Below are 18,211 nucleotides of genomic sequence, written 5' to 3'. Positions count from 1 at the left end.
TTTTATAGTTTAGCTTTGCTTGTCAGGTGTACCTTGGTTTACAAAAAATAACTAAATTATTGCATCCTTTGATTTTAGTTACAGGTCTACCAAAATCCAAATTTCAAAAGAGATTTTCCCCAACTTTTAGTAAGAATGAAAAGAAGAGTTGGGATTAACAATGTGTTTCCAAAATCTTCATTAGTTCCAGATTACAAGAAGAAGCATGTTAAAGTAAGGGTCAACATAGATGATTGTAACTCTGGTTTTCATGATGAAACTAGTGGAGAGAGTCCATTTTCAGCTTCTACAAGTTTAATTGTGCCTTTCAAAAAAAAGACACATACAAACCAGATTGTCCCTAAAACAAGCTTCCTATCTCCACATGACTTACCTTCTCCATCATCAATATCAGTTAGACAAACAGAACAGAATGTGGTAGATCAACCTTCTGTTTTAAACCAGTTGAGCATTTTTAATTGGCACTACCATAGCACCTACACTCAAGTAAATGGCCACGTTGAGGACTTTGCTACTACCACTACCTCTACTTCTCAGAACCACATCGTATCTCCATTTCAGAGCAGTTCTTTTGGACTGATGGTGGAGCCTTATACATTTCCAGATATGTATAACAATATGTCAGTCCATGACAGTCCTTTTTCCTAACCAGCAACAGAGAGGCAACTCAAGGTCCCCAGTGCCAATGATCGCTTATACATCCACCTCCTCTCTTTCAAGTCAATTCATCAACGATATTCCTTATGTGAAAACCATGCTAATTAAAACTGACCTATCAAACAAGTATCAGCTTATGGAACCTAATGAAGATTAAAATTTATGTTGGGAGATGTCAACAAATGCCTACAATTCTTGTATTTGAACAATAAAGTTACACATTCATCTGCACAATTTTGTTTTCTATTTTGAAACAATGAAGAGTAAATTAAGGCTTTATTTCAATGTCTGGCTATTCTTCTGCACTCTTTTATAAACTCTTCAGTTCAAGAAAACATCCGTTAGACATCCTAGGTAAATGGCACCTAATTTATGTTTGTAAACAAGAAAATGAGAGCAAAGGGAAAAGAGTTAATGGATGTAAAGTGATTTGGGAAATCATCCCTGCTGAAATGAATGGGTGTCTAAATGAGGATGGTACGGGTGAAGGAAGAGATACAAATAAAATTTAAAAAAGTACACATACACAGTACATACCTTATTGCATTCACAGTTACATGATATTCTTTTAGGTACAGCTAGAGTCTTAAGATGAAGAAGGAAATGGTGCCCCACTCCAGTATTCTTGCCTGGAGAATTCCGTGGAATGAGGCTCCTGGTGGGCTGCTGTCCATAGGGTCGCACAGAGTTGGACACAAGTGAAACGACTTAGCAGCAGTAGAGTCTTAAGACATTAGACAGGAGATTGTCTTCATTATAGAAATTCATTTCATACTTGAAAATATAGATATTGTAGCATGTCCAAAATTAGGATAACTGTTATACCATCGCTGTGATACCAAACATTACAGGACATAATCAGTTACTGGAACATGCTCAGCACAAGATAGGATTTTACAAGTGGTATTGTATAGGGTCATTTTAGCTCTGCTGTCCTTAAAGCATACTTTTATTTCCTGCCACGGTGATTCCACCCTATATTTTCTAATGCATATGTAGATTTTGTTTATCTGTTCCCTCAGAAACAAAATAAATTCCTGTAGTGATTACAGCACCTCAGGATGGTTAAGTTCTTTGAAGACAAGATATTTGTTTTCCATAGTAGCTTCATTATCATTTTGTTACACCGTTCTTCTGGAGCTACAATCACACACACACTGCTTTCAGACATGCTAAGCCCCTTTTTACAACTTTGCCTCAACCCTTTCTTGCAGATGGAAGGAACCTCTGTTCACCCTCCTACCAAGGTGAGCACAGGTATCAGGTCTTCAATGTGTTTTGCGTCTACCCTCTTTTCTTTATGTATCTTTCACATCAGCTAAAACGTAGACCATGCAAATGACATTTGGTAAGTACTTACTGAATTATCAATAATGAAAAGTAATCACCAATCCAATGCTATATACACTACTCAACAACATCCTATAACCTGCACTATTATCATAATTGGCCTTTCCTACTTACTGAGAATATTTTCTCCGTTGAGAAATATATATATATATATTTACATGAATGTGAAATGTCGGAATTCAAATTATACAATGATTGCTGCTCTTATGAAGTTTACAGTCTATAAGAACCCATACTAGTCATGTTGTTTCAGGCCGCAGTTCCCTAAAATTCAGTAGTAGTTATAGAGATACTTATGAAAAAACAAACAAACAAACAAAAAGGAATCATTCATGATAATCATCTAGAAAAGTAATGGAGTAAGGAGGGATCAAAATCAATGGCTGATCCTTCATATAGTTCACAATGAAATACGATGAGCAGAGTGTCTGCCTTTGGACTATGCAGACTGTCATGAACACTACCTAGGGATCTTGGCAATCTCCACTTTGTGGGCATTCCTTTAGACGGTGGTGGCAATATCAAGTCATGGCCCTGTTTTGGTATGGTAACCCATATAGGACAACACCAAGTTAAGTTCACGGTTCTCATGTTTGGGGCTAATGGACAGTGACAGCTGTGGAATATTTGTGTAGATAAGGGAGGTGTCCACACAGCACACTCTTTTTCTTTCACTGAAAGTTTTCATTGAATTTGGCTGAGAATACTGTGCTTTAGAGAGGTAAGCATTTTGCAGCCATTGTAAGAGTTATTGAAATTGGTGTCCTTAGCTATCATTTCAAGCCCAAAGTCCAATGGTCTGGTTTTTGATTTTAGGCATTTTACTATGTAGTCAAATTGCATGCTTTGAGAAATAGCACCTTAAAAGCAATCATGTCTTCTATTTCATTGCCGTGTACTGATTATCCCTTCTCACTCCCTTTTATCTTTTTTCCTGTTCTGTTTTGAGTGGCAGGTCCTTCTCAAAAAGAACAGGATTAATTCCCTTAGTGCTCTGTGGTAAGTGGGAAAGGCATGCATAAGGGCAGTCACTATATCATGTGGCAAAACTACTGTTTTTGTTCCCTCCTAAAAACATGTTATTAAACTATACCTCAATTGCCCTACCATGGGAAGCCTGGTTACATGATACATTAGCTTGGTGATCAGTTCCCATATGGCTTTATCATATCAGTACCTTTAATTCTCAAAAGTTGATAGAGAAAATAGCTCAATACGTTAGGGAAATATTGTACAAGAGTTCAATTTTCATTCCTTTACTTATTTATTTTATAATTGGTGCCTAAAATAGTAAAAGTTAGAACAAAAATGTAAGTGAGTTAAACACAGAAGATTGAGACAAGAAGTAGAAATTTGATGGGAGAAGGTCAGAGGATAAAATTGGATGCTTAAAATTTAACAAGCAAATGTGTAACTGCAGGGCCTAAATAGGTCAATATGACTTCAGTATTGTTACCCTACAAATTATTTTCATTTTAGCAAATCACAGAATAGTCTTACATGCAAAATATTTTAAGATCCCATGGAATGCACAACAAAGTTATACCTTTTAAAACATTCTGATTTAAAAAGTCACTAGAGAGAAATCATTCAAGTACAAAATAATTTCCAAAACTAAGCCTAGAGACGTATCAGAGGAACTCTGGGAAGTTCATAGGTGTCCTTCAGCGAGTCCTTGGGTTTTCTTTTCTTTTTGTAATTGTGTTTAAGCATGTAAGATCGTGACTGTGCTTGTGTGTGTGTGCATCAGATTAAAAATGTGTTTGTGAATGTATGTCTGGGCTCTCTTTTGGACTTTACTGTTAGAAATTGCTGCTGAAGAAATAATTCATTCAAAAATATAAACAGGCACAAATTAAAATGCTCATTCAAAAGTCTTCTTTTTCTTTTCAAAGTGCAAGACAAATGGATGCGTCAAAGGTTGAAAGCATTTCAATAATAACCAAGCTACTCCATCCAAACATAATTAAAAACTCTGGTACTCTCCCAATCAGCCCAGCAAAAGATGCGTGGGACCTTAATGTTTATTATGTCTGGCAATAACAAAACACCCAGCCTCTAATATGGCAGTACCACAGAAGGCCATGTAGAGGCCTGGAGTTTCATCCGGGCCTTCCTTTAATAGGATATGACCTTCCTATAGGAAGCGTCACACTTACCAGTAATAAACACACTTGGGCATCAAATGAAACTAAGTATGAAACCTGGAATTCTGTTTCCACATGGTGGAAGTCACCTTCCCCCTTCCCAAGTGGATGAGATAGACAGTTAAATTAAAAGGAAGTTATAACATGGCTCACATTCTTCTTACATAATACCTGAACTATCCAAGCCCCACCTCGCTGCTAACAAGCAGGTCGTCTGGCCTCAAATCTGTGTGACCATCATCATATAAGAATTTTATGAATATTTGAGATGCATTGATAGTGCGTATCTGTAAAGCCAAAAGTCTTGAGATCTGATTCAAATGAGAAAACTGTACTCCCTATCTTCAGTTTTATGGGGATTTCATATGCATTCACACACTTCCACAATGCTCAACCTTCATCTGAAGACAAAAACTGTGACATTGAGAGAAGAGGAATGGTCTATTCACAGAGAAGGCCAGTGGTAAAGTCAAAATGGATTCAGTTTCCTACCTACATACATGCTCAGTAATGTAATCCCTTGTAAGCATTCCTAAGGGTGACTAAGCTACACAAGTCAAAGATGCTTCTCCCAGGATTACAGAGTTTGATTGAGAGGCTATAAGTTTGTTTACCTCTCACCCCATCCTTCAGATCACATACCATGACTGTTAACACATCAGAAGATGGGCAGCTCTGCACATATTTAGAGACAATGCCTGCTTCTGCCTAAGACCAAGGTTGTAGATCCAAGTGGCATATAGGGTAAGGTTTCCATCTCAGGATACCACATGACACCTCATGAGTTCTCCTTCTCTGGAAAGCTCTCAAAAGACATTGTGAGAAGCATGTTTTGAGGGAATGAAACCAACAAGAGTTGTATTCTTTCTAATTATCCTAAGTTTCACTTATCATCACATGTATAATGACAAAGTCCCCCAAGCACTGTCAATACCAATTTTTTGATGTTGTTCACCACTCAGTCTTGTCTGACTCTTTGCGACTCCATGTACAGCAAAAACCCTGGGTTCCCCTGCCTTTCAAATCTCCAGAGCTTTCTCAAATGCATGATTTTTGAGTCGGTGATTCTTTGCAGCCATCTCACCCTCTGTCGTTCCCTTCTCATCCTTTTCTCAATCTTTCCCAGCATAGTTAAGGTGCTTAACAAAGAAATTATTTCAAGGGGCCCAGATTCTTTCATCTTCCCATAGGTAGAAAATATCTCAATCCATTCAATTGATGTGTCCTGATTTTATTTTGTTAACCATAATATTTGGACAACCTCCATACCTGATCGTTGTACCAAAACTTCTGTAAAACCTGGCTCCTCCCATCCTTCTTTAGAGCAGCATTTTCACATTACTTGAGAAGTTGCTCCACATGATTAAAACCTTATTAGGATGAAAGCCCTGATGAAGAACCATAATTAGTCACTTTTAGGCTACGCATTTTTCTCAGTCATTAGCACACATTCTAGAATTAAAAAAAAAAAAGGATTCTTGTGCAGCATCTCAGCTTTAGCCTATGTTTACTAATTCCTGCCTACCAATGTTCTGAAACTCAAAGGCTTGCTCCTACTTATTAAAACCTGAGGGAATTTATGTTTTCATTAATTTGTGGCATCAATTTAGGAAAACATATAACCATACATATTTATATTATTTTAAAAACATCTTCTTTTCTTTTAGAAACAATGACAAGTGTGAAGTGAACGGACACCTAAGTGTAGAGCCTGAATTTATTCTGGGTAACTTAGCTCTGTATTTTAAGTTCTTTTTTTGTTGTTGTTTTTTCTTCTTTGTCTATACATACTAAAGCAGTCCCGGTTACACATTTTCCATGACACACACTGTGATGCTGTTCTTGTCACTTGCACAATTTGGCTGAGGACTGATTTTCTAGCTTTACTTGAAACAAAACGATTGAAATTTGGAGTATAAGAAATATACACTGTTGTGTTTGTTTCTGCTGCACAGTAAAATAAATCAGTTATTAGTGAATATAGCTGAGCCTCCCTTTTGAACAGTCCTCCCATATCCCTCAGGGGTCTGCTCTCCTAGCGCACCACACACTCCACTAAAACATTTCATAGCACTGAGAAGGAACTCCTCATTAGCTGTCTACTACATATTTGGTATTTTACATCTGTCAGTGCAATTTGTTCAATTCATTCCATTCTCTCCATCCCACTCTGTGTCCACAAGTCTGTTTTGTATGACTGCATCTCTTTCTACCTTCCAAATGGATTCTTCAGTACCTATTTTAGAGATTCCATTTATATGCATTAATATTCAATATTTGTCCTTCTGTTTTTGAATTATTTCAGTGCATCATAGGCTCTAGATTCATTTGTAACTCTACAAATAATCCAATTTTGTTTCTTTTTATGAGTGAGTAATTTTTCATCCTATATATGTAACATAGCTTCTTATCCATTTTTCGTTCCATGGGCACTAATGTTGCTTCCCTTTATTGGTTATTATAAATGGTGTTATAATGGTTACTGGGGTACATATAATTTTTTAAATTATCATTTCCTTTGAGTATATACCAAATAGTGGGATTGTTGGCTTATATGGTAGTTTTATTCTTGGCTATCTAAAGAACTCCCATAATGTTAGGCAATGTGGCAGCATTCAATTACATTCCTAACAATAGTGCAGGAGGGCAGGAGAATTCTGTATTCTCTACACCATCTCCTTCATATATTATTATACAAGTATACACACACACACACACACACACACACACACACACACACACACACATATATATATATATATATTTACTTCTTTATTTGGTTGTGACAAATGTCATTTGCTGCATGTGGAATCTAGTTCCATGACCAGGAATCAAATCTGGGACCCCTGCATTGTGATCATGGTGCCTTAGCCACTGGACTAGCAGGGAAGCCCCCTGTTGTGGATTTGTTTTTATCGATGGCCATTTAGAATGGTATGAGGTGATGCTCCATTGTAGTTTTCATTAGTGTGCCTTTGTTAAGTTGAGGTAGTTTTTGTTATGGTGAGTTTCAGGAGTTTCTATCACAAACACTTGTTAAATTATGTGAAAGGTTTTTCAACATCTGTTGAGATGATCATATAGTTTTAATCCTTCAATATATATTGATATGCAGCTACTGAAGAATGATTGCATATCATGGATAAACCCCACTTAATAATGGTGTTCGATCCTTTTAAGGGATTGATGAATTTTCTTGGTCACATTTTGTTAACTAAGTTTGACTCTGTTCATCTATGTGATATTGGTCTCTAAGTTTCCTTTTCTGTGTTATCTTGCTGTCGGTATCAGGGTGATGGTGACCTTGTAGGATGAGTTTGTGGGTTTTCCTTCTACTCTAGAATTGTGGAAGAGTTTCAGAAGCTTAAGTGTTAGTGGTTCTCTCAATGGTTCATAAAATTTCTCTGGAAAGCCATATGGCTTTAATTGTGTTTACTGGAAAATTTTTCCATCACAGTTTCAACATTAATGTTTCTAATAGCTGTGTTCATATTTTCTGTTTCTTCTTATTTGAATTTCTGAGCGTTTGTCCATGGATTTCAGATTCTAAATTTTATTGACTTATAATTGTTTGTTGTAGTCTCTTCTGATCGTTTGTTATTTCTGTAGTATCAGTTATATTGTCTCCTTTTGTATCACAAATTCTACTGATTTAAGTGTTTTTCTTTTTTTCTTTTTCTTGATAAGTCTGGCTCATGATATATCTTTTTTTTTTTCCCTCTATAGGAGACTCTTTTTAATGATATTGACGTTGGCTATTTTTTCATCATTATGTTTTCTTTAATTTCTGCTCTGATTTTTTACCATTTTCTCCCTTCTATTCACTTTTAGGAGCTGTGTCTGCTTTTTCTTCTTTCTGTCAATGATTTAGCTTTACTGAGGATGAGTTTGGGGGTTGTGCCACAAACCTAGGTTAGATTGATTACTTGAGATGTGTAGAATTTATCAACTTCACTCTTTTACTGCTTTAGTGTGCATCATAAATTTTAGATAATCATGTTTTAAGTATTATTTGTTTCTAAATTTATTCTTTTATTTTCTCTGAATTCATCAGTGATTGCTTGGCCACATAGAGGTGTAGAGGTGTATTTGTTAGTGGACATGTAATTGTGTATTTTAGAATGACCACCCCTTCCCCCTGGCCAAAGTCTGGTGTAAATCATAGCATTGTGGTTCAAAAGAAAACAAAAATCCTTGATACAATTTCCATTATCTTAAATTTACCAAGGCTTGATTTGGGATTCAGTTTGTGATTATCCTGGAGAGATTTTGTTTTCACTTTAGGAAAATTTATATTCTGCTGTGTTTTTGTGAAATGTCCTGTAAGTACCAAATAACTTTGTCAGGTCTGTTGTATCAATGAACACTTTTATTTCTTGTTAAACTTCAATGTGTAAATAGGAGGATGTTTTCTTTCCAATGTTGTGTTGGCTTCAGCAGTACAACAATGTGTATTAGCCTATAGTATACCAATGTCAGTTTTTTGGTTGTTAATTACTTGTTGTTGCTTATTCATTTTGCCAGGCCCTTCAAAAATATTTCTTGTCTTTTCCCTTCTATTTCTGGAATGTTTGATCATCTTTACTATCATTACTCCCAAGTCTTTTTCAGGGAGTCTTCCCATTTCTTCTTTAATTATGCTTTGAGTTTCTCCCATGTCCCTTTGCCCACAACATATTTCTCTGTCTTCACATTTACCTATTCACTGTGTTTACAGTCATTTCTTCCCAGACTTCTGGGTTATCGTTATTGGTCCTAGTGTCCACTCCAAGTCGATAAGGTTGGTCAAGTGGCTAGTGTGGGCTTTGGAGTGGGAGAGATGGCAATTATGTTCTTGAGTCTACAGCTGAGTCTTCCCTGTCTAATGGTGGGACCATATCTGTTTGTTTCATTCGCAGGTATCTATTGGGTTAGTCTGACATTAGGCAGTCTATCTGCCGATGATTTAGTTTGTGTTTCTGTCATGCTTGCTGTGAGGCATGAGGCGTCAGCTCTGGGTTGTTCAGGCAGTGGGGTGGACTGCATTTTAGATTAAAAAGGGAACCTTCATGGAGACTGTCCTAGTTAATATTCACTGTAGACAGGAAGTATCTGGTGTCCCATGATCCTGGTCTCAGTGCTGGGACCCTGCACGATCAGGGTCAACTTATGTTCAGAGAACCACAATGCCGTAGTAAGTGTTTGAGGAGATTAAAAAAGTAGCATAGATAAATGGCAAGGAAACAAAACCAAACAAAACCAACAGTAGCATGCACAATAGACACAACAGCGGAGATGGCAGATTCATAGAGAAAATTGATCAAATAAATCTCAAGAAAAAAACAACACCAGAGCAGAGCGACAACTGACAAATAAAGAAAGCAAATATGACAAGATCAGATACAGGCCCCCGAGAATAGCAGAAAATCACAGTTAATATAGAAATATACATCTATTTAAAAATGAAGATAGGCAACATCAGCAAAAGGCACAGAAAATGGGAAACCAAAGTAAAAATAGAAGTATATATACATAAATAAATGGTCAAAATAATCTTAAAATACCAAATCAATATGCAGTAATAAAGAAGCCTACAACTGAGAAAAATAGTGCACCGACAACACAAGAATTCAAAGCATCAGAAGAATAATACATATTGCCTTGTGTCTCATCTGATTAGCATCCTAGTCCCCAACATGAGTCACAGGACAATTGCACCTCTTTTGAAAGCTCTCCAGAGGTGGAGAGAGTTGGACTCTGGATCTCACTAGGGAGAGCTCAGACTCAAAACTGCTATAACACATGTGCATTCTTACAGCTGCCTGAGGCTGGGCATTTTCTTTCATTTGAACTCTTACTGTCTTTTGATGTATTTCATAGACACAATGTCTGTGTCATCAATCATGTATATTTAATCTGCAGCATGCTCAACTGGTTGGAAGATATGCTAGCCACTGCCTTAATGGCTCTGTTCCTTGGACTCAGATGTAATTTTTATCCTTCCTTTACATGTGGTCACCAAAGGAGTCTGCCCTGAGACACTTGTGGAGCACTGGGGTATCTCTTGGTGAGCACAGGGGGTGGTACAGCTGCTTGAACTGCTGGAACCTGGCACGGCCAATTATCAATAGGAGCCAGCAGCCATGGGCAGAAAATATTTGGCTTTAATGGGATCCTTTTCTATCCTGAGGTTGAAGAAGCATGAGTGGTACTTCTGGCTGGTCTTTTTCTATTGCCTTGTAGTAGCTTTCAAAAGGTGGGAAGAGGAGGAGCTGCAATGGTATCTCTACCTCCTGAGTGTGACACAGCAAGTAAGGTCCTGCCTCTTTGGCAGTTTGGGAATGCTCAACAGGAATTTCCTACAGCACAACTAATTGTACTTGTTCCATCATGCCATCTCCACATAGTCAACAGCAGTCCTCTCCCAGGAGGGCTTTCTAAATCCTCTGTTCCAGCTTCCAGACCCCATGCACACAGGTTGAGCTGTATTGCAATTTGGGGCATGTAGGGTCACATCACACACTGTCTGTGTGACTCTTGCTCTATACAGTTTATATTTCATCAGTTGTTTTACCATGCTTCCTTTCAGTCCAAAGTAATTTACCCTTTAGTGAAGGGGCTTGCCTTCTTCTGGAAATCTCTTTCCTGCTTCTCCATTTCCCACCACAAGACAGAGGTTTTGTCTTGCTTCATCTCATCCTCCTTCTCCCATCTTAATTCCTTTCCATCCAGGAGTGTCTGATATCCACATGGGCCACTCTGGTGACCATGGTATTCTGTTAGTATTGATCTGATGCTCTGGGAGAACTATTTTCAGGCAGTATAAACGTATAATTTGTAATCCATTCATTGAGAAAGATGCATTTCACGTTCTCCTACATTTCTGCCTTTTTGGAACTTATCAGTTTTCCTGGCAAGCTCTGTTATTCTTTTTTTTTTCTCTTGATAACAAAACATGAAATATTAGTTGATATGAATTAATCTATGTGATGGGAACCCCCATTGAAACACACATAATTGGTACAACTTTGACTTCTGACATGCAATCAAGCACATTTTGTTGTTGTTGTTTTTCTACCGTCCTCTCCCTGAAATGTCTGTTAATGAGGGATTGTAATCAACATGGAGGAATGCAGAACTTTTCCACATAAAATATAATGGCATAATTTGGTTCGAAAAGTCAGCACTTGAATATATCTAGCAATATTTTTAACGTTCCTGACATTTTCCCGGAGTACACATGCCAGATTTCGGATCTCAAAGTTTGACTCCATTCAGTCGGTGTTGAAGGCCAGAGACTGCCATGGACATAATTTAATTCTTGTAGAAGTAATATGGGAAGTTCACAGGAAACTATCAGTTGCTGTTTGACTACTTGATAAAGAGAGAAAGCAACAACAGCAACAACAACGACCAAAAAAAACAAAAAACAAACAAACAAACAAAAAACGGGCAAGTGTAGTTACTGATTTGATCATAATTATTACTTGATTTTTGGATCATAGAAAAAGCATGGGAATATCATAAAATCATTGTTATCTGCTTAATTGTCCTTGTTAATGACGTGTACACTGTGAAGCATACATACAACCACAACAACAAATTGTGGAAAATTATTAAAGAGGTAAGAATACCAGACTACCGCCTGGGAAATGTGTATGCTAATCAAGGCACAACAGTTAGAATCGGACATGGGACAATTAACTGGTTCAAAATCGGGAAAGGAATATGTCAAAACTATATGTTGTTACTCTGCTTATTTAACGTCTGTGCAGAGAACATCATGAAAAATAAAATCCTAGATGGATCTCAAGCTTGAAATAAAATTTATGTGGGAGTTATGAATAACCTTAATTAACATGATGACACCACCCGAATGACAGAAGAAGAATAGGAACAAGAAGCCTCTCGATAAAAGTGAAAGAGGAGTGTGGAAAACCTGGAATGATACTCAATATTCAAAAAACTAAGAAAGCGGAATTTGGTCCATCATTTCCAGGTGCATCAATGAAGAGAAAATGAAATCAGTGAAATATTTTGTTTTCTTGACCTACAACACCACTTCGGGCATGGACTGCAGCCATGAAACTAAAAGACCCTGTCCCTTGGATGAAAAGCTTTGACTAATCTATTCCACCTATTAAAATGTGAAGACATTCCTGGCAAAGATCTGAATATACAAACTTGTTTACCAACAGTCGTGTATGGAGCTGAGAGACGGACCACAAGAACCAGGCTTCAAAGCATCAATGCTTTGTAACTGTGGGGCTGGAGAAGAATCTTCAGAGTCTTGTGAAGAGCAGAGAGATCAAAGAAATCAACCATGAAGGGAATTAACCCTGACTATTCACAGAAAGACCGATGCTGATTCTGAAGGGCCAATATTTGGTCATCTGAGGCCAACAGCCAAATCACTGGAAAGAAGCTGACACTGGGAAAGATGGAGGGCTGGAGGAGAAGGGAAACACAGAGGATGGGATGGTTGCAAGGCATCACCGAATCGATGGATATGAATTTGAGTAAACTCTGCCTTATCTCAATGAAAGAGAGCCCAGTATAATGCAGTAAATGATCTTAGAGTGTCAGACACAACAGAACATCAAAAATTAAGTGTAGGCACGGCTTGTTGGATGGTTCATAAAGCATATTAATCTCTCATAGAACATAGTGTGATAAGTGAGATTGAGGACAGTGAGAAAGCACACAGTTCTTGTCAGTTTCCTTCCTATCCTCCCTCAAAATGTACTTTTTACAAAGACTTTGGAGAGCTTTCCAGGGATGGAAAATTTCTGCAACGTCATGCGGAATGCTGAGATGGAACCCTTACCCCACATACCACTTGAATGTACAACCTTGGTCTTCTGCAGCAGCAGACATTGTCTCTAAGCACTTCCTAGACCTCCCCATTTTTGGAGGTGTTAGCATGCCTGGTATGTTACCTGAGGAAGAAGATGAGAAGTAAAATATAATTAAAATATCTCAATCAAGCTCTGTAATCCTGGGAGCAGCATCTTTGACCTGTGCATGCTAGTATCCCTTAGAAATACTTATATGGGCTGACTTTGCTGAGCATATAGGGAGGTAGGCCACCTGCTTCATTTTTACTTTCCCTATTGCCTTCTCTGTGAAGAAGCCATTCCTCTTCTTTTAATGTTGCAGTTTTTGTCTACACATGAAGGGTGAGGATTGTGAAGGTAAGGAAATGTATATGGAAGCCCCATGAAATTGAAGACAGAGTACAAAGTTTTCCTCTTCGAGTCAGCTCTGAAGTCTTGTGGCCTTTTAAAGACACGCACTATCAATGCATATCAAAATAAATTATATTGATAAAATTCTTATTGGCTGGTTGCCACAGACAGCTGAAGCCAGAAGTCCTGTATAGTCAGCAGCTTAGCAGTGGGGCGCGGATTGGAATTTGAAGATATTAGGTGAGAAGAATATGGATGTTATACCTTCTGTCTATTTTAACTCTCTTTCTGATACTCTTGGGCATGGGGAAGGTATGTTCCACCTTGTAGGGACAGAATTCCAAATGTCATTCTTTGTTTCATTTGATTCCCAAGAGTATTTTTCATTAATAATGAGTGTGCAGCCTACCTGCTCTCCATCATTTTTAACAGTATCTTCCTGGCTAGGAAGGGAGGGAATATCCCATTACATGGCGATCTGATTGAAAATCCACATGTCGAATTAGCCTTCTCTGTCACTGCCATAACAGAGGTAGGCTGTTTTGTTATTGTGAGATAGTAGACATCTAAGGTCCCTCTCAACTTATTCTTGGCTAACTGTGAGAGTTCCAGAGTTTTTAGCTGTTTTACTGAAGTAGCTTGATCATTAACTAATTGTTCTCAATCTTTTCAATTCACCCCTGTGAACAGAGAAAGTAGTCTTTTCTAAGGTCATTTTCATTTGTATTTCATTTCCCTATTTGTATTTCTGGGTTAATCATTTTTTTTCAGGGAAAAAATCTGTAAAGTGGAAGTCAAAAAGAACACCCAGACATACAGAAACACATTTTATTCCTATGCACACACACAGAAGCCCTGCCACACTCCTATGTGCCCAAATCACAAATAACAGGAAAAAAAAAAAGAAAATTGAGAATTCTTACTCAGGGACTCTTACTAATTCCATTTTTTTTCCCTCTCTCTCTCTCTCTCTCTCACTTTTTTTTCCCCTTGACCAAATGTGGGAAATTATTTTTCTAGTTAAATGGTTTCACGCTAGTGACATCCTAAACTAGAACACTTTAAAAGATGCATCTTTGTTCTACATCTCAGGGTATCTTAGAATATTTTGTATATAAGACTATTCTGTGATTGGTAACATAAAATGATATTGTCGGGAAACAGTATTGAAGTCACACTGACCTTTGTGTCCTGCATTTACCTATTTGCTTGTTATACTTTAAGCATCCAATTTCATCCTCTGATCCTACCCGTCATGTTATCTGTCTTTTTCTCAAAATTTATGCAGTTTTGTTCCAGAAATTTTCTTTTGCACTTTTACTATTTTAGACACCAGACTTAAAAAAATGGAATCATGCACACTGTCTAACTAATGTACTGACCTATATTTTCTTAATGTTATCAGGATTGTAAACACTGATACAATAAAGACATATAAGAATAGATCAAAGTTTTAATGTGTCATGAAATGTGAGGACGTAACCAGGTTTCCCTAGGTAGGATGATTGAGACACAATTTGATAATATGTGCAACAATTTGATAATATTCAGGAGTGGATAGAAACAGAGGTTTGTCAACTTGAGATACCTTGATGCCCATAGCCATGGCTTTTATTGGCTATCCCAAAGGTCTATGGAGATTAATCCTGTTATCTTTGGGAAGGATCTTTCACTCAAGGTAGACTATGAAAAGAAGCTGAAAGGGAGTCAGAAGGAATAGTCTGCACAAGGCAAAGAAATAGAAGGTTCAATCACATTTGTGTTGATTGTGCTCAAAGCACGTACATTTGCCTACACATTAAGATGCCTGAAATCTAAACTGAGGCCATTTAACCTAGTGCTTGAAATGATAATTAAAGACACCAATTTCAGTGACTCAGATGTGCTGCAAAATGCTTAATTCTCTAATGCATAGTACTCTGACCTGCATTTTAAAGACAATTTTCAGTGCAAGAAAAAAAAAAAAAAGTGCTGCTGTGAATGTGCCCTTATCTACACAGATTTCCCAGGCCTCACTGTCAATTAGCTGGAAGAATGAGAATGATGACCTTAACTTGATGTTGCCGTATGTGAAATAGCACACAAACACACGGACATGACTCCATGTTTCCACCACTGTCTAAAGGAATGGCTACAAGTTGAGATTGCCCACAGTTCTAAATAGAGCTCATAAGAGTCTGTATAGAACAGACCAGCAAGCAGATATTCTGCTCAGAATATTTCATTGCACAGTATATTAAGGAGCAGCCATTGACTTTGGGCCATGTTTTCTCCATGACTTTGATAGATGATTAAACTGAATGCTTATTCTTTGTTTTATATTTATGTATAATTAGTATTGAATTTTAGGCAAGTGCAGGCTGAAACAAAACGCTTAAAATGGGTTCTAATAGACTGCAAATTTGCTGAGAGCATACAATCATTTTATAATTTGAATTACCTCATTTGTCTTTCACATAAATATAATACATATTTGATAAAGGAAAACATTCTCAGTCAATTATAAGGGTCAATTATAGAAATAGTGGAGGATATGGGATTTTGTTGAGTAATGAATATAGCTTTTGATTGGTTATTACATCTCTTTATTGCTAACTCAGGAAGTACTTAAAACACGTCATTTGGAAGGAGCTATATGTTTGCTGATGTGCAAGATACATAAGTAAAAGTGTGTAAACACATAGAAGGCCTGATATCTGTGCTTACTTTGGTAGGAAGGCTAACACATTCGCCTTCCAACTGCAAGAAAAGGTTGAAGCAAAGTTGTGAGAAGAGACTTAGCATGCCTGAAAATAGTTTGCCTTTCATAGCTACAGAAGGACAACGAAAGAGGAACTTAGTGAAGCTACTAAGGCAAGCAGATATCAGGTCGTCCAAGAACATCTGAACCAAACTGAGGTGTTGCATTCCACAGAAGGATGTAAGTCTGTCTTTACAGGAACATGAAAGTAATATCAAATTATGCATTTGGAAATATAGGGTGAAATCCTGTTGGTAGGCAATAAACACACGCATTAAAGACAGAAGAGTAAAAGTGACCCTTTATAATACCATACTATTTTATGTCATGTTGCAATTTTTCACTCTGTCATCTTCTCTCTGATATTATTATGCTGATCATGATAACTGAGCAGGCTACACCACATATATTTTCAAGTGTGAAACATAGTTTCTAATGGAGACAACCTCATGTCTAACCTCTCTTTATTTTAAGTGACAGAATAGTATGCACCTGAGACAGTTATAAGGTATATATTGTGCATTTGCCTTACCTCAGTTAGATTTGTATCTGTTCTTCCTCCCATAACATCCTAATTTTGATATCCATTCAGATCAGCCTGGATGGTTTCAAAAGTCACTTTATCCATTACTTCTTTTCCCTTTACTTTAATTTCCTTTTTTTTTAAAAACAAGTGATTGTTTCATTTACATGGGATACATATCAAAAGTTTTCTTGAACTGAAGTCTTTATATTAAAACACTGTCCAATAGTCAGACATTGAAGGAAATTCTAATTTTACTCTTATTTAAAAAACAAACTATGAATATGAACATATACCTTATTGTTCAATTAAGAGATGTAGGGATTTGTTAACGTGTACCAACATTAATTTCACTCTTCATTATCCTGCATATTTGACACATATTTGTTAGATCGGTTGTAATTAGGATAATTTCCATATAAGGAAGATGGTTGATGAGTTAACCTTGAAAGAGAGGCAGCAGATGTATCAGCGGTCATTGGCACTAGGAACCATGAATTGCCTGCATGTTCCAGCTTAGAGAAAGTATCATATAGGGCTCACATATCTCTGTATGTAACTGGAAAGTTAGACATCTCAACCATTAGTCCAAAATAACTGCTCTGCCAAGGCGATAAGATGTGGTACTGTGAAGTAGAGGTAGTCATAGTAGCAAAATTCTCAATATGATCTTTTGTTGGATGTAGTTGCTATGTGAGTGTTGATGGAAAAATGTTCAAGTGATTGTAAACCATAGGTTGATCTATCACAGTTTGCGCTGGTGTTCTAACTGACATTAATGATGGAGAAGAAAAATCCCTTTGATTTGGGGCACTTGTATTACCAGTTATCTGGCTAGTAGAAGGTTTTAGTATGAAAGGCACACTTAAACTTGTTGAACCTGAAAATACACTCCTCTAGTTTTAGAAAGAAAAGCATATTTATGATAATCCACATTGCTCCTTGCTTTAACATGCTTCTTCTTGTAATCATGAATTAATGAAGATACTGGAGAGACATTTTTAATTCCAGTTTATTCTTTTTCTTCTTACAAAAAGCTGGGCATGGACTCGTTTAAAATTCAGATTATGATAGAAGTGCATCTAAAACTCAAGAAGAAAATTTAATGACTTTTTAAAGCACGGTAAAACAAAAAAGCATAGCTCAACTACAAAACTGATTCATTTAAGCATACAAAGTTAATAGCATCTAAACACTTCCATTAGCAGTTTTAAATACATACATATTAGAAGTTACTGCGTTCCACAAGTAAAATCATGTTGTATATCTACAGTAAGTTCCACTTTCAGTGGCTTCAAGATTTGTGTCTTGTTGAAACTTGCTGGGAAATTTTTGAGATCTCAAATGTTTTGATATCCAGCTTAAAAAAAGAATAAAGAAAAGAAAAAGAAAAAAGAAAACAAAAGTCAATAACATGTTTTCTCAGTTTTAAAGTCAGTTTTAAGTACCCATGTGAATACACTCACTGGGTCACATGGATTAATCTCATACATTCCTGAACTAAGTGAAAAAAATATGAATACCATATTCAAAACAGAGATTTTTTTTTTTCTGCCAGAAAGTCAGCTACTGAAGGAGATCTTTGAAAAGTTTGTCGTATTTTACTAAACCCATAAAATTTAAGCTG

The 18,211-nt window shown here is 36.9% G+C and overlaps 2 pseudogenes; both read left to right on the top strand.

Annotated features, from left to right (window-relative positions):
• LOC145537567 (heat shock transcription factor, Y-linked-like) overlaps positions 1 to 9,073 on the top strand; it is a 31,798-nt pseudogene extending 22,725 nt beyond the window's left edge.
• Positions 9,074 to 9,255: 182 nt separating this feature from the next.
• Positions 9,256 to 18,211, top strand: part of LOC145537566 (MYND-type zinc finger-containing chromatin reader ZMYND8-like) — a 59,599-nt pseudogene continuing 50,643 nt past the window's right edge.

Source organism: Giraffa tippelskirchi, chromosome Y, assembly GCF_054371585.1.
Source record: "Giraffa tippelskirchi isolate mGirTip1 chromosome Y, T2T-mGirTip1v1.2.pri, whole genome shotgun sequence".
Taxonomy (NCBI): Eukaryota; Metazoa; Chordata; class Mammalia; order Artiodactyla; family Giraffidae; genus Giraffa; species Giraffa tippelskirchi.
This window is presented reverse-complemented; position numbering and strand designations above follow the sequence as displayed.